We start from the raw sequence: 17,969 nt of genomic DNA on the forward strand, positions 1-17,969 counted from the left end.
GAGTCAAGTTTTTTTTTTCATCGGTTGTTCTTGCTCTCCTGGCTGTTTGAATTTTATTCAAATTGGGTTTTATTTGTTCTTTTTCTAATACTTTTCAGTGGTAAGTTAGGTCCTTTACTTAATCTTGTTTCTGGAGGAAGGCCTGTATCACTATGAACTTCCCTCTTAGAACTACTTTTGCTGCATTCCAGAGATTTTGTAAGATTGTGTTGTCATTGTCATTTGTCTCCCGGTATTTTCTAATTCTTTTTGCTTTGATTTCATTGTTGACCCACTGGTTTTTAGTAGCCTGTCATTTAGTCTGCAATTCATTGATTTTAGGTTGGTTTTATCTAGGCAATTGATTATCTAATTTTGACTGGTTCATCTTTATAGTTTCTAATTCCTTGTTATGGTAATCTACATTTCTGTTGATAACCTTTCCGAATTTCTTTTGCATTTTTATTACCTCCTTTGTGAACTTAGGGTCTAGTAGACTGGTGAGGGCTGTTTCATTAGTTGTTCTTTCAGGGGATTTCTCTTGTTTTTTTTAACTGAGAGTAGTTCTCTGGCCTTTTAATTTTACTTAAGTTTCTCTGTCTCAATGAATTTGGGAGAAACAGTTATCTTGCATGGTCTTGAAGGGATATTTTTATATGGGAGCATCTCGGTATAGAATGTGTGAGTTCAATACTTTTGTTGCAAAAGCTGGTTTTGGTATGGATGTCAAACATGTCTTTCCTCCGAGTGGGCTGGCTGTTATCCTCTAGATAAGGCATGTGATTGGTGTCGTGTGTCCAGAGCCTGTACCACATCTTAAGTGTGGCATCCTTTCTGTTCCATGCAATGGGGTCAGCCCCCCAGTTGAAGTAGAAACCCTGAAGGTTACATTTAATCAGGCTCATTGCCCTTGAGTGTGTGCCCTCCTTCAAAGGAGGTGATCACCAAAAGAAGTGAGGCCTTTGTTGTCACAGTGAATCTATGCACCTCCCAAGCACATGCCTGCAGTTTTGCTCAGAAACAGCTCAAACTTGCATCTCTTTCTCTGTCTGTCCCAGACCTTATGCTAGGCTGTGGTGTGGGATTGACTGGGACTGTTGGCTGAAGATCTGTGGCTGCAGAAATCAAGGTGGCTGTGCTGTCACCTGGGACCTGGGCTACCTCTGCTGACCTCTCCTGGGACCTGTCCACTCCAGATCTGGCTCCAGACTGTGGTGTAGAGTGGGCAGAGTTGGAGCATTCCCTCTGGGGAAGCAAAACATTGCACATTCCAGTCTAGGGCGTGTCCCTCCGAGACTTAGTGCCCAGACACTGTGCATATCTGTGGCACCACTCATTGTGTACACTGCCACTATCTGTGCTGCCAGACCCACCCCTGCCAAGCGTGACTTGACAATGGGCTCTGTAGTCAAAGCCTATGCTGCTGTGTACACACTGACGGTAGGCTCCGTGGTTCCTTCTGGACCACACCCCAGGCCCTCTGGGCTGTCTTCTTGCAGCTAGATTGAATCCTCTGCCAGGTCCTGTCTGCCTGAGATGCAGCACTTAGCCATTGCTCAGGATGCCTGCTGACAATGTCCTCTCTTTTGGATCCACTGCCCTCACGTGTGCTCTGACAACCATCTCTGGGATTCAGCCCAGATCACACCACAGGCACCCTGATCTGTCTGCACTGCTGCTGCTGCTGCTGCTAAGTCGCTTTAGTTGTGTCCGACTCTGTGCGACCCCATAGACGGCAGCCCACCAGGCTCCACCGTCCCTGGGATTCTCCAGGCAAGAATACTGGAATAGCTAGACCAAATCTTTGCCCTGATCTTGTGCCAAACTGCAGTGTGGAGCATTCACCCCTTCAGACTGGAAAGAGCAGCGAGGTGGCAGCTACCAGCACAGGTCTCTCTCTGACCTGATTGTTAGCTCGCCAGCCTGTTCATACTCACTGTGAGTAGAGTCTAGGCTTCTCCAGCCCCTCTACCCATCCCAACAGCTTTCCAGGAAGCTGGGGGGTTCCCCATGGGTCTGCCCATGTGGACCTTCTCTTCCTTACAGATCCCTCCAGAGGCACTGGTCCCATCCTGATGCCTTTTTCTCCCATCCTACCTGGTTATGTGGACATCTTCTTGCAGCTTTGGTTTCGTAGGAGATCTGCCAGTTTCCATGTGCTTTACTGTGAGAATTGTTCCACGTGTTGATGTATTTTTGGTGTGTTTGTTGGGAGAGATGAGTCTATGTGCTCCTCTTCTGCCATCTTGATCTCACTTATTATTAACCTTTCTAATTTCTTAAGTTTCTATAAACTTTCCCTTCAAAATGCTTTTGCAGTACTGTATAGGTTTTGCTATATACCTATGTTTCCATTTTCATTGTTTTCAGGGTATTTTTGATTTCCCTTTTGATTTCTTCTTAACATGTTCATTGTTTAGTAGTATTATTTAGTTTCCACCTTCTTATAAATTTTACAGGTTTCCTCTTATTGATTTCTAGTTTCATACCACTGTGGTTGGAAAAAATATTTGATATGATTTCAGTGTTTTTACTTTGCTAAGACTCATTTTGTGTTCCATCATAAATCTATCCTGAAGAATGTCCCATACACCTTTGTATATTATGCTGTTTTTGGATGGAATGTCCTATTATCTGTTAGGTCCATTGGTCTCTTGTATTTTTCAAATTCATAATTTCCTTGTTGATTTTCTGTCTGAATGATCTGTCCATTCATGAAAATAGGTTTAAAATTCCTTAATGTTAATGATATTATTGTCTTTTCTCTCTTCAGATCTGATAGTGTTGCTTAATGTATTTAGGTGCTCCAGTGTTGGGTTTGAATATATTTAGGATTGTTTTATCTTCTTCTTGAATTGACCCCTTTACATTTTATAATGACTTCTTTGTCTCTTGTTACCATTCTTGGCTTAAACTCTATTTTGGCTGATATTAGTATTACTATCCTCCACCTTTTCCACTTGCACGGGATGTCTTTTTCCATCCCTATACTTTAAACCTCTATGTGTCGTTAAAGTTACAGTGAATTTCTTATAGGCTGCATATAGTTCAATCTTATTTTTTAATGCATCCAGTACTCTGTAAATTTTGATTGGTGAATTCAGTCCATTTACATTAGAATAATTATTGATATGTAAGGACTTACTAATGCCATCTTGTTGGTTGCTTGCTGGATGTTTTTTATTTCCATTGTTTCTTTTTCTGTTTCTGCCGAGTTTGTAAATTGGTAGTTTTCCATGGTGGTATGCCATGTTTTTCCTTTTAAAATCTTTGTGTATCTTTTCTAGATTTTTTGCTTTGTGGTTACCATGAGGCTTACACAAGACATCTTATAGATAAAACAGTTCATTTGAAACAATGACAACTTATCTTTGATTGCCTACAGAGTCTCCACTGTTTTGTGCCCCCTTTAAAGTATTTTTTGCCATAATTTCCCTCATTTTATGCTGTGTATTCATTAACAAATTGTAGTAGCTATACTTATTAAACGCTTTTATGCTATAGCTGAGTGGTTAACACATGCTTACAATGTTGAATTAGTTTTCTAAATCTGACTGTACATTTTTCCCCTTTACCAGTGTATTGTATACTTTTTCTTGTTTTCATGCTACTAATAAGCATCTTTCCATTTCAAGTTGAAATGGAAAGGCAGGCCTAGTGTGATGGATTTTCTCAGCTTTTGTTTATCTGGGAAACTATTTTTCCTTTATGTCTGAAGGATAAATTTGACAGATAGTTGGTATTCTTGGCTAGCAGTTTTTAACTTCCAACACTGAATGTGTCATTCTACTCTCTCCTGTCGAGATATCTGCTGATAGCCTAATGGGGTTCCTTCGTACAATCTTTTTCTGTGCCAGGTACCTTAAGGATACTTTCTTTAGCTTAGATTTTTGAGAGTTTCATTATAATATGTCTTAGAAAGATTTTGACATTGAGATAACAGGGTAATCTGTTGGCTTTGTGAACTAGAATGTCTAAGTCTTTCTGTTCGTTTGAGGTGTTCTCAGCTGTTATTTCTTTAAATGAGCCTTCGCGTCTTTCTCTTTCTCTTATCCATCTGGAATTCTGATTATTTTAATTTTTGTTTTATTGATGATTTTTTATGACCCATACATAGATCACACAGGTTTTCTTCACTCTTTTTCTTCGTTTTTTTCCTCTCTTCACCTCTGGTTGAAAAGTGAAGCGAAATGTTAGTTGCTCAGTCATGTCCAACTCTTTGTGACTGCATGGACTGTAGCCTGCCAGGCTCCTCTTTCCATGGAATTCTCCAGGCAAGAATACTGGAGTGGGTAGCCATTTCCTTTTCCAGGGAAATCTTTTGGACTTAGGGATTGAACCCGAGTCTCCTGCAATGCAGGAAGATATTTTACCATCTGAGCCACTAGGGAAGCCTCTTGGGTTATTTCAAAATCCCTGACCTCATGGTTACTTATCCTCTCTTCTGTTTGATTTATTTTGCAGCAGATGCTCTCTCTTCCATTTTAATTTCATTCTTCAGCCTCAGAATTTATGTATGGTTCTTTTTTATGATCTCTGTATCTTTGGTAAATTTCTCATTTTGTTATTATATTTTTTTCCTGGTTTCACTGAATCATCTCTCTGTGTTTTCTTATAGCTTATTGAGTTCTCAAAGCAGCCATTTTGAATTCTTTATTCACTAGATCACAAGATTCAATGACTTTGAGTTCAGCTATTGGAGAATTATAGTTATCTTTAGTTATCTTTTGATGATGAAGTTTTGTTAAATCTTCAAGTTCCTTTTAGTTTTGCATTGATGCTTTCCATTGGAGGAAGCAGTCACTTCCTCAAATCTTTACTTTTTGCGTTTGGATTAGGTTTACTGTTCATTGGTTCTTTTATATCTGGGGTTCTCTCTGACCTTCTGTTTTCACACCTGCTCCATACTTCTTCCTCCCTCTTGTGGCAGAATCTTTAAATATGTCTTCTCTGGTTCCTATCACTCCACTGGCTGACTGCCAGAAATCTCTCTTTTGTTTTCCAGAAGGAGGTGCTATAGCTCAAATTTGTGGTTTCTCCCTTGCCCACATCTTGGTCTGTTTTTCTGGTAGCATTCCATTTACTAAACTCATTCTCACCACTGCACTCAGGATTGTGTACAAGGAAACAGCTAAAAAGTGGAGGGAAGTGTGGGTTTAGCACTTGGAGTATCAGGGGTGCCTGTGTATCTTGGATGAACTTCTCCCAGAGAATTAAAGGTGGATTTCTTGCTGAAGTCAGTGCAGTCAGGAGGAACTGTGTTCATCTCCTGCCCTTTGATATTCTTAACTGTCTTTTTCCTGATCTCTCCTCTCCCTTCGTCACGGAGGTCTTGCCTCAGTACTCTGAATGCTGCAGAAGCAGCACAGGTTTCTCCAATAAGAGAAAAAAATGTTCTACACTGGATTGGGTGGACCTTCTCTCATCACTCTCCTTTTTTCCTGCATGAGAGGTCATCACTGTGTTACCTTATGCTACGGCAGTGCTGGAAAAGTTCTTTTTAAGATCTCTGCTGCATCTCGTCTATATATCTTCCCTCAGGTAGGCTAGACTTCCACAAATTCATCCTTGTCTATTGGTATTTGTCCAAGTCAGCACAACTGTGGCCAGGAGGGGTTGAACAACTTCCCTGCTTCTGCTGGTTCCGCAGCTTGTTCCAAGTTCTGTCTGCCTATCACTGGAGACACAGTTGGGGAAGACTCCTCCTGGGTTCTTTGGTATATATTGTTGGATTCCTCAATTTCCACAGCAGCACTTTTATTTGTGGATAGGTGCTTAATTAGTTGTTAAAAAAAGAAGGACCCAAAGTAGGGAAATCTTACATCACCATTAAAACTGTCATTTTATATTTTCTAGCAATAGTTAATACATTATGGTTTCAATTTATTGGCTAAATTTTATTTTTTTGAAAGAAGATATTTTATTTTTTGTGGGTAAATTGTCCCCCCCCAGCTTTACTGAGGTATGATTCATAAATGAAAATTGTATATATTTAGGTTGTACAAGTTGAATTTTTAAAAGTGTACAAGGTGATGATTTAATATATACATATATTGTGAATCAAATACCACCATCAGATTCACTAATACATCCATCACCTCACATAGCTATTCTTTTTTAAAAAATCTTTTTTTAAGTGGAAACTCTTTTGAGATCTACTCTCCTGGAAAATTTTATGTATAAAATGCAATATTCTTAACTATAGTCACAGTAATTTATATTAGATCCCCTGAAGAACTTGTTCATCTTAAAAGTGAAAGTTTGTATTCTATGAACAAAATCTCCTCATTTCCAAGAGTCAGACACGACTGAGCGACTGAACTGAACTGATGCAGAATAGGTAAATCCTTAGGGGTGGACATAGATTCATGGTTGCCCCGGGGTAGAATCAGGGATAGTTGGGCAGAAACTGCTTAGTGGTAACAAATATTACTTTGGAGTGGTGGAAATGTTTTGGAACTAGATGGAAGTGGTTGTTGAACAATACTGTGAGTGTACTGTGTGCATGCTGAGTCACTCAGTCGTGTCCAACTTTTTGCCACCCCATGGACTGTAGCCAGTCAGAATCCTTGGTCCATGGGATTCTCCAGGCAAGAAAACGGGAGTGGGTTGCCATTTCCTTCTCCAGGGGATTTTCCTGACCCAGGGATTGAACTCGAATCTCTTATGTCTCCTACATTGGCAGCCTGGTTCTTTACCACTAGCCCCACTAAATGCTATGAAATTGTTCACTTTAAAATGATTCACTTTATGTTGTATGAATTTTGCCTCAATAAATTATTTTTTTAAATGTGAAAAGACCTGAAAACTCTATTTACCACACTTCATTACTAGAGGGGAGGGGCTTCACCCCAACTAGCTTAGGTTTCATATACCCTCATTTGTTCTTTAGAATCATTTATTCCTCTGTTAGTATTATATTACAATCCTTAACCCAAGGTCAACTTCATCATTTAAAGTTAAAACCAGGAGTTTCCCTGGGGGCTCGATGGTAAAGAACCTGCTTGCTGATGTAGGAGACATAGGTTCAGTCTCTGGGTCTGGAATATGCCCTGGAGAAGGAAATGGCATCCCACTCCAAAATTCTTGCCTGGGAAATCCCATGGACAGAGGAGCCTGGCAGCCGTAGGGTTGAAAAGGGTCAGACACGACTGAGTGACTAAACAACAAAACAAAATTCATCATAATATCACTTTGTGGCAGATATTCTATCTCAGAGATTGGCTGAAGAAATTCATAAATATTCCCAAATTAGAGCATGACCTAAATTAGACTCTTTCTTTACATTGAAACTGGGCTCAACAGTTTTCCTATGCTTTGTGGATTGCTGTAGACTGCCTATCATAAATGTTCCAAATTTATTTTCTCTCCTATGTCACTCAGACTCTTCAGTTCTGTTGCTCAGTCATGTCCAAATCATTGCGACCCCATGGATTGCAGCACGCCAGGCCTCTCTGTCCATCACCAATTACTGGAGTTTACTCAAACTCATGTCCATTAGGTTGGTGATGCCATCCAACCATTGCATCCTCTCTCGTCCCCTTCTCCTGCCACCTTCAATCTTTTCCAGCACCAGGGTTGATTCAAATGAGTCAGTTCTTCGCATCAGGTGGCCAAAGTATTGGAGTTTCAGCTTCACAGGACTGATTTCCTTTAGGATGGACTGGTTGGATCTCCTTGCTGTCCAAGGGACTCTCAAGAGTCTTCTCCAACACCACAGTTCAAAGGCATAAATTCTTTGGCCCTCAGCTTTTTCTATAGTCCAACTCTCACATCCATACATGACTACAGGAGAAACCATAGCTTTGACTAGATGGACTTTTGTTGACAAAGTAATGTCTCTGCTTTGTAATATGCTGTCTAGGTTGATCATAACTATTTTTCCACGAAGCAAGTGTCTTTTAATTTCATGGCTGTAGTCACCATCTGCAGTGACTTTGGAGCCCAAAAAATAAAGTCTGTTACTGTTTCCATTGTTTCCCCAACTATTTGCCATGAAGTGATGGGACCAGATGCCATGATCTTAGTTTTCTGAATGTTGAGTTTTAAGTCATCTTTTTCACTCTCTTCTTTTGCTTTCATCAAGAGGCTCTTTAGTTCTTCTTCGCTTTCTGCCATAAGGATGGTGTCATCTGCATATCTGAGGTTATTGATATTTCTTCCAGCAATCTTGATTCCAGCTTGTGCTTTTTCCAGTCCAGCGTTTCTCATGATGTCCTCTGCATATAACTTAAATAAGCAGGATGACAATATACAGCCTTGACATACTCCTTTCCCTATTTGGAACCAGTCTGTTGTTCCATGTCCAGCTCTAACTGTTGCTTCTTGACCTGCATACAGATTTCTCAGGAGGCAGGTCAGGTGGTCTAGTATTCCCATCTCTTTAAGATTTTTCCACAGTTTGTTGTGGCCCACGCAGTCAAAGGCTTTGGCATAGTCAATAAAGCAGAAATAGATGTGTCTCTGGAGCTCTCTTGCTTTTTCGATGGTCCAACAGATGTTGGCAATTTGATCTCTGGTTCCTCAGCCTTTTCTAAATCCAGCCTGAACATCTGAAAGTTCTCAGTTCACGTACTGTTGAAGCCTGGCTTGGAGAATTTTGAGCATTACTTTGCTAGCGTGTGAGATGAGTGCAGTAGTTTGAACATTCTTTGGCATTGCCTTTCTTTGGGATTAGAAAGAAAACTGACCTTTTCCAGTCCTGTGGCCACTGCTGAGTTTTCCAAAGTTGCTGGCATATTGAGTGCAGCACTTTCACAGCATCATCTTTTAGGATTTAAAATAGCTCAGCTGGAATTCCATCACCTCCACTAGCTTTGTTCGTAGTGATGTTTCCTAAGGCCCACTTGACTTCGCATTCCAGGATGTCTGGCTGTAGGTGAGTGATCACATCATCGTGGTTATCTGGGTTGTGAAGATCTTTTTTGAATGTATTCTTGCCTCTTCTTTTTAGTATCTTCTTCTTCTGTTAGGTCCATACCATTTCTGTTCTTTATTGTGCCCATCTTTGCATGAAACGTTCCCTTTGTATCTCTAATTTGCTTGAAGAGAACTCTAGTCTTTTCCATTCTATTGGTTTCCTCTATTTCTTTGCATTGATCACTGAGAAAGGCTTTATCTCTCCATGCTATTCTTTGGAACTCTGCATTCAGATGCTTATATCTTTCCTTTTCTCCTTTGCCTTTCACTTCTCTTCTTTTCATAGCTATTTGTAAGTCTTCCTCAGACAACCCTTTTGCCTTTTTGCATTTCTTTTTCTTGGGGACGGTCTTGATCACTGCCTCCTGTACAATGTCACGAACCTCTGTCCATAGTTCTTCAGGCACTCTATCTATCAGATCTAACCCCTTGAATCTATTTACCACTTCCACTGTATAATCAAAAGAGATTTGATTTAGGTCAGACCTGAATGGTCTAGTGGTTTTCCCTACTTTCTTCAATTTAAGTCTGAATTTGACAATAAGGAGTTCATGATCTGAGCCACAATCAGCTCCTGTTCTGGTTTTTGCCTTCTGTATAGAGCTTCTCCATCTTTGGCTGCAAAGAATATAATCAATCTGATTTCAGTATTGACCATCTGGTGATGTCCATGTGTAGAGTCTTCTCTTGTGTTGTTGGAAGAGGGTGTTTGCTATGACCAGTGCATTCTCTTGGCAGAACTCTATCAGCCTTTGTCCTGCTTCATTCTGTACTCCAAGGCCAAATTTGCCTGTTACTCCAGGTATTTCTTGGCTTCCCTTTTAGCTCAGTTGGTAAAGAACCTGTCTACAATGCAGGAGACCCAGATTCAGCTCCTGGTTTGGGAAGATCCTCCTGAGGAGGAAATGGCAACCCGCTACAGTATTCTTGCCTGGAGAATCCCATGGATAGAGGAACCTGGAAGGCTATAGTCCATGGGGTTGCAAGAGTCAGACATGACTTAGCAAGTAAACCACCCCCACCAGGTATTTCTTGACTTCCTACTTTTGTATTCCAGTCCCCTGTAATGAAAAGGACGTCTTTTTTGGGTGTGAGTTCTAGAAGGTCTTGTAGGTCTTCATAGAACTATTCTATCTCAGCTTTTTCAGCATTACTGGTCAGGGCCTAGACTTGGATTACTGTGATATTGAATGGTTTGCCTTGGAAACAAACAGAGATCATTCTGTCATTTTTGAGATTGCATCCAAGTACTGCATTTCAGACTCTTTTGTTGACTATGATGGCTACTCCATTTCTTCTAAGGGATTCTTGCCCATAGTAGTATATATAATGGTCATCTGAGTTAAATTCACCCATTCCAGTCCATTTTATTTTGCTGATTCCTAAAATGTCAGTGTTCACTCTTGCCATCTCCTGTTTGACCACTTCCAATTTGCCTTGATTCATGGACCTAACATTCCAGGTTCCTATGCAATATTGCTCTTTACAGCATTGGAGTTTACTTCCATCACCAGTCACATTCACAACTGGGTGTTGTTTTTGCTTTGGCTCTGTCTCTTCATTCTTTCTGGAGTTATTTCTCCACTGATCTCCAGTAGCATATTGGGCATCTACTGACCTGGGGAGTTCATCTTTCAGTGTCCTACCATGGGGTTCTCAAGGCAAGAATACTGGAGTGGTTTGCCATTCCCTTCTCCAGTGGACCACATTTTGTCAGAACTCTCCACCATGGCCCATCTGTCTTGGTTGCCTTTTGACACTTTTGACAGTGCCTTGGAACTGTCATGGCACCTCTGGGTGTGTCATTTCACTTGCTGATTGAGGATCAAGGTCTCGTGTTGTCGGCCATCTTGGTCCCATTTGATTCTAATTGGCTGGAGCGACTGTGAGGAGATACCCGACATCCAAGGACAGAGAAGTCCTAGCAAGATGGTAGGTGCTTGAGTGGCGTCTGCGCAGCGCTGGAGCGACTTTGAGGAGATACCCCATGTCCAAGGGCAAAGAAGAAGCCCCAGCAAGATGGTAAGAGTGGAGAAATCACATTTAGAATCAAACCCCATACCCGCCAGAGACACTCAGAGGGCTCAGACATACCTTGTGCACACCAAGACCCAGAGACCTCACAGACACCGAGACAGAACTGTGTTTGAGTATTTCCTGAGGAGGTATGGGTCAGCAGTGGCCTGCCACAAGGGCAGGGACTCAGGGTGCAGTAGCCCTGGGTATGGCATAAGCCCTCTTGGAGGAGGTGGCCATTAACCCCACCATAGAGCTGCCAGAACTTACACAGGACTGGGGAAGCAGACTCTTGGAGGGCACAAACAGAACCTTGTGCATACCAGGACCCAGGAGAAAGGAGCAGTGACTCCAGAAGAGACTGACCCAGAGTTGCCTGTGAGTGTCCAGGCGTCTCCGGCAGAGGCATGGGTTGGCAGTGGCCTGCTGCACTGAGTGCAGCAGTGCGTGAATGGGACCTTTTGAAGAAGGTCGCCATTATCTTCATTACCTCCACCATAGTTTAGCCTTAGGTCAAATAACAGGGAGAGAAGCAGAAAATTGGATTAAAGATTTACTGAGCATGACCCTGCCCATCAGAACAAGACCCAGTTTCCCCCTCAGTCAGTCTGTCCCATCAAGAAGCTTCCATAAGCCTCTTATCCTTCTCCATCAGAGGGCAGACAGACTGAAAACCACAGACACAGGAAACTAACCAGTCTGATCACATGGACCACAGCCTTGTCTAACTCAGTGAAACTCAGGCTTTTAGTCCAACTCAAAACCTACCCAAGGGGTATAACTGTTAAATGATATTATTTTTGCCTTTCTTTTGCTTTTTCATATGGTAATTTCACATACATTGCCCATTTTATTTTTGAAGCAAGCATGTTTTCATGTACCTGTATGTAAGTGTGTCTGTGTATGTTTATTTCCTTGTATGTTGGAGGATGATGTATAAGAAATGAGGGAGCAGCTTACTGAGTCAATTTTACAGAAGAGAAAATTGCCAGATGTTTTATAACTTGTCTAAATTACCAATTTGAACAGTTAGTATTTGACTCCATTATGTAGGATCCCAAGGCAATAAATCTGTCTACCATATGGTGTCTTCCAATGAAGACTTGGCAGTGAATGTCCTCCATTGTCTGGCATCTACAAATCTTTAAGATTTTTCATACATTATCTGTAAAAGTCCTCACTGCTGTAGTTGCCACTGATCACTCCAGAGACATCCTTTCCACCTTTGATCAAGCATCTGCTGAGCTTGAAATGCCCTCCTTTTCAATCCAAATCCTATTATTGTAACTTTCACCTTAATTTAAACTTTCTTAGATCTTCTTTGATTGTTTCCTTCTCTAAACTCACATAATGTGCAATAAGAGTACAAATATTATTCAGTGAGAACCTGATAAGTTTTAGGCACTCCTAAAATGTTTTGTTTTTTAATTCTTAGAAAAAAATTTGGGGCAAATCATTATATCAGATTTTTTAAATGAGGAAACATAGTATTTGGATATCTTCCAAAAAATATTAGCAGCATGATTACAACTCTGATATCTATTTTTAAAAGGCTGCTTTTCTTTCTGTCTTCTACTTTCCTTCTTAACAATATCTTAGGAATTTTAATTTTTCTCCACAGTTTGGTATAATTTATCAGCTCACATTAAGTAACTCTTCCCTGTGTACCATCACATTCTTTCTCTCTTGATCTGGTAGTCAGGGTTAGTATATGTGTAGTGTGTTTCTTTCTTTTTCCTTCTAATGATATTATACTGTCTTGTGATTGTTCTGTATTGTATTTTATATCCCAAATATTTGACACAGTGAGTGAAAATGTACATAAGGGTATTTATTAAACTTTCTCAATAAAGAAAGAAAATAATGAAGTGAATAGTACAGACTGTGTAGCAAACATTTTTTGGAGATCAGTTCAAGACCCATAACATTAATGAAAATTCAGCACAAAGAGGAAGTGCAAGAAAAAGGAAAAGAAATGATGTGTGTGTGTGTGCCAACATGTGTGCGTACATGTATGTATTATGTAAAGGGGGCATCAGATTGTTGCAGCCCCCAAAGTCTTTACTTATTTGTCTATCTGATCCCTGTGCCCACATTAATTAGCATTAATTAATTAGGAGGCTCTCCACATTAATTGGTCAATTTTTGACTATACTGGAAAATTTGCTAAAAAACTTCTGATACTTAAAAATGGCTAAAATGGTAAATACTGTGTTATGTATATTTTGCAACAATAATTTAAAAAATGACTGGAACCTCTCATCCATCCTTCCATCTATCTATCATCCGTTTAGTTTATCCTTTTGTTAACTTGTCTAGTCATCCATTCATTGTATCCAGCGATTCCATTCATACTCGGTTTTTTTCCCATGTACTTATTCTTCTGCTATTTCTCCAGAAGCCCATTTATTCAGACAGTAAGTACTCACATTGCCTACTATATGCCAGACTATGATAGGCATTGAGAGGAAGCCAACCTAGTATAGACTGCTCATCAACAGTTATATGAATACTCTTTTCTTTCCTTTTAGATTTTAAGTCACTATTATCCAGTATTCAGGGATTTTTTCTCTTAACCTTTTTCTTCAGGCCTAGTTTCAAACCTGATTTTGTGGTTATGTATTTATGTTGTAATACCAGAAATGGTATGGACCTACCAGAAATGGTATGGACCTAACAGAAGCAGAAGATACTAAGAAGAGGTGGCAAGAATACACAGAAGAACTGTACAAAAAATATCTTCATGACCGAGATAACCACGATGGTGTGATCACTCACCTACAGCCAGACATCCAGGAATGTGAAGTCAAGTGGGTCTAAGGAAACATCACTATGAACAAAGCTAGTGGAAGTGATGGAATTCCAGCTGAGCTATTTTAAATCCTAAAAGATGATGCTGTGAAAGTGCTGCACTCAATATGCCAGCAACTTTGGAAAACTCAGCAGTGGCCACAGGACTGGAAAAGGTCAGTTTTCATTCCAATCCCAAAGAAAGGCAATGTCAAAGAATGTTCAAACTACCACACTCATCTCACACGCTAGCAAAGTAATGCTCAAAATTCTCCAAGTTAGACATCAACAGTATGCAAACCAAGAACTCTCAGATGTTCAAGCTGGATTTAGAAAAGGCTGAGGAACCAGAGATCAAATTGCCAACATCTGATGGATCATCGAAAAAGCAAGAGAGTTCCAGAGACACATCTATTTCTGCTTTATTGACTATGCCAAAGCCTTTGACTGCGTGGGCCACAACAAACTGTGGAAAAATCTTAAAGAGATGGGAATACTAGACCACCTGACCTGCCTCCTGAGAAATCTGTATGCAGGTCAAGAAGCAACAGTTAGAGCTGGACATGGAACAACAGACTGGTTCCAAATAGGGAAAGGAGTATGTCAAGGCTGTATATTGTCATCCTGCTTATTTAAGTTATATGCAGAGGACATCATGAGAAACGCTGGACTGGAAGAAGAATAAGCTGGAATCAAGACTGCTGGGAGAAATATCAATAACCTCAGATATGCAGATGACACTATCCTATGGTGGAAAGTGAAGAAGAACTAAAGAGCCTCTTGATGAAAGTGAAAGAGGAGAGTGAGAAAGTTGGCTTAAAACTCAACATTCAGAAAACTAAGATCATGGCATCTGGTCCCATCACTTCATGGCAAATAGTTGGGGAAACAATGGAAACAGTGACAGACTTTATTTTTTGGAGGGCTCCAAAATCACTGCAGATGGTGACTGCGGCTATGAAATTAAAAGATACTTGTTCCTTGGAAGAAAAACTATGATCAACCTAGACAGCATATTGAAAAGTAGAGACATTACTTTGCCAACAAAGCTCCGTCTAGTCAAAGCTATGGTTTTTCCTGTAGTCATGTATGGATGTGAGAGTTGGACTATAAAGAAAGCTGAGCGCTGAAGAATTTATGCCTTTGAACTGTGGTGTTGGAGAAGACTCTTGAGAGTCCCTTGGACAGCAAGGAGATCCAACCAGTCCATCCTAAAGGAAATCAGTCCTGAATATTCATTGGAAGGACTGATGCTGAACCTGAAACTCCAATACTTGGCCACTTGATGTGAAGACCTGACTCACTGGAAAATACCTTGATGCTGGGAAAGACTGAAGGCAGAAGGAGAAGGGGATGACAGAGGATGAGGTGGTTGGATGGCATCACTGACTTGATGGACATGAGTTTGAGTAAACTCTGGGAGTTGGTGATGAACAGGGAAGCCTGGCATGCTGTAGTCCATGGGGTTGCAAAGAGTTGGGCATGACTGAGCGAATGAACTGAGCTGATTTAGGTTGTGCCTATTCATGAAAACTCTTGCCTTGCTTAGTTACACCACATAGTCTGCTGACCAGTCCTCTTGGGGTATCAATCTGCCCCATGTTACCAAACTTTGCCCTGATACCACAGTCTGACCTTGGTGTTGCCCAAAGGATTCACAAGTTACATCTTGTAGAGCAGTCACCTTCTCAGTCTTTGTTGTTTCTGGTCATTTTGCCACGTTAATATTGAACATTCATACATTTTCCTAGATGATGGGACCTTATTAGGTTCAGGTAACCTCTCATGTATTCCCACTATGCCAATATATGGTATATATAGTTCATATCTATTCAAATTCAACACTGAAAGGAAACAGCATGCTGGAACAAAATAAATTTTGAGTCCCTTTATCTCTATACTTGTCAAATTCTGTTGGAAGGAAACAGTTTCTCTAGTCGTTATACTAGTACAACTGAAACAAAGCAATAAAAGAAATTGAGGCCACTATTAGCAAGAATCTGAACATTTCTGTGTTTGAAATTTTCTGTGCAGGTTAGGCAGATAATTGCTTCAGTTATTCCACAGCAGTCTTTCAGCTTCCTTGTGCTCACTTACCCTTCCAGAGAGATCACAGTGCTTCCAATTCACACTGAAGTTTCAGTGAGTGAGACCAGATCCAGAGTAGAATTAATAGAAGAGATGAACTTCATCTTTACAGGGAGAAAAGGGAGTTAGTTAGAATGCTGCTCTTAATGGGACGTGGGTTTATCAGTTTGTAGAAATGGTGATATGAGAACACTTGTGCCCAGTATCACTTTACTGATCAGCAGGATGTTGTATTTTGGGGGCTATTTGAATAGTCATTCTGTTTTACCATTTATTCCACTAGAATGATTATATATTTAGACATGGGATGGCATTTCTAACCAGACTCAATATTAATACCTCTAGATTCAATGAAAAATGGTGATAGTGTTTGTTGATGAGAGGAAGATGTCAGGCACTGCTCCAAGCACGTTACATATATTAACCTACTTATTTCTCACATAAATCATATGAGATCATGGCTGTTTTTATCCTTCATCCTTTTACTTAAAAAAGTAGTTGAAGAACTGAAGCAGAAGGTGATTAGGCAACTTGCCAAAATCACAAAGGTTTCAAATGGTGGAGTTGGAGTTTGAGCTCAGTAGCCTGGCATGTGTTGTACCGCATCCTTTTCAAGGAGACAGGTGGATGGGAAATATTCCTTGAGAATGAAACATATAACAAAATGTTCTTAACAGTTTGCTAGCCACACACATATTTAATACAAAAGGGTTAGTTATTGTCACAAGTCTTGGGATGGATGGGTTAATAAGAAGGGGAACAGAGAGGTTCAGTGTTTCCTCTATTCACTGAGCATGGAAACGCACTATATGACTCCAAGTGGGACAGTCTGGATAGTCAGAAATAGGAAAATTCCATGGGTGTCTGGGAGGCCCTAGGACTAGAAAGTGGGATAAAAGTAGGCAAGTATGGAACAATAGCATCACTGAATTTAAATTTTTTTCTTAAATTTTTCTTAGCTTCTGCCTCTCCTATGCTTCAATATCTGTATTAGTTTCATCAGTTTTGAAGATAATGTTAGTAACAGCAGAAAAGTGAACCTCCTAGGTATATATGATTGGGCCCTAGGAAGGACCAAGACCCCACTATCTATGCCCATATACTCTCCCCATTTCTCCCCTGTTAGCTTCGCTGCTGTGCCCTGTTTTCATTATAATCCTAGAGCTTGGGCTGTTGCAAGGTTTGAACCCAAAGTGCATGAAATCCCATTCCCATTGCCCAACAAAAGTCACCAAGAACAGTGAGTGTTTCTCAAGTAACTGCTCAGAGAGGTAAACAAATACCTCGCTACAAGGAACTGATGAAAGTCTGTCTAAATTTAGGGGATTGGTCTCCACAGATAGAAAGTCTATAAGAAAACCTAAGGTGAAAAGAAGACCCAATGATCTCAGAGAACCAGAAGGAGGTCATATGAGGAGAGTGAAAGAAATTGTCAGGAGAGAGAGAGGGAAAACTTCAGAGAATCATGGAGAGCATTACCAAGCTTTGGGCTTTTTATGGCTCAGAAGACACCCTGCTTTGATGATCTTTTCTGAGGCTGAGAGGTCTCTGTATTCATAGGGACCAATAATTTTGTAATCCAATTGCAGGAACTTGAGAGCATTTGCTTTTGTTGCTAGCTCACAAATGTTTACCCCTAAAACTTCAGGACATGCATCCTATGAGCTCTGGCATGGTCCTGCTTCTTTTCCTCTAGTCTCTAGGACTCTCGAACCCTTAACAAAAGTTATGAGGAGTTTCTCTCTGATGACCTTAAGCCCAGCCACTTGGGCATCTATTTAGTTTCCTCTCTGATTCTAAATTCTGTGCTAGAGAATGCATGATGTGAGTGGTTCCCAGATATAAGCCTTCAGAAGGGCAGGTATAGATTAGGCAGCAGTAACTGGCTGCTGAGCCTGGAAGCACAGGAGACAGAGTAATCAGTTTCTTTTATTCTCTGAAGTCACAGCTTGAAGCCCAACTTTAGACTTATGAACAAAACAAAAGAAAATTTCTAAAAGCCTCTGGGTATTTTATTTAATGTGGACTTCTGGAAATTCTGTGTTGAAGCTTTGACTTTGATGAAAACTCTTGGTTGTCTAGTATATCACATCTGGGAATGCCAGGGGAAGCTGTGTGTTGATCTTTAATTGATTGTCAGGTTATTTTTCTTTGTCCATATGATTTGAATTCATAAA

At 40.4% G+C, this 17,969-nt stretch overlaps 1 long non-coding RNA gene across 3 annotated transcripts in view; it reads right to left on the reverse strand.

Moving 5' to 3' along the window:
• LOC145545191 (uncharacterized) overlaps nucleotides 1-17,969 on the reverse strand; it is a 113,806-nt gene that overhangs the window by 37,369 nt on the left and 58,468 nt on the right. For 2 of the 3 annotated variants that reach the window (XR_014081935.1, XR_014081933.1), the window contains exon 2: nucleotides 15,802-15,896. The exons of the other annotated variant lie outside the window; for it this stretch is intronic. This is a non-coding gene — a long non-coding RNA (uncharacterized LOC145545191). The remainder of the gene's footprint in view (nucleotides 1-15,801; nucleotides 15,897-17,969) is intronic. 3 annotated transcript variants of the gene reach the window in all.

The sequence above is a fragment of the Giraffa tippelskirchi genome, chromosome 4, assembly GCF_054371585.1.
Source record: "Giraffa tippelskirchi isolate mGirTip1 chromosome 4, T2T-mGirTip1v1.2.pri, whole genome shotgun sequence".
Taxonomy (NCBI): domain Eukaryota; kingdom Metazoa; phylum Chordata; class Mammalia; order Artiodactyla; family Giraffidae; genus Giraffa; species Giraffa tippelskirchi.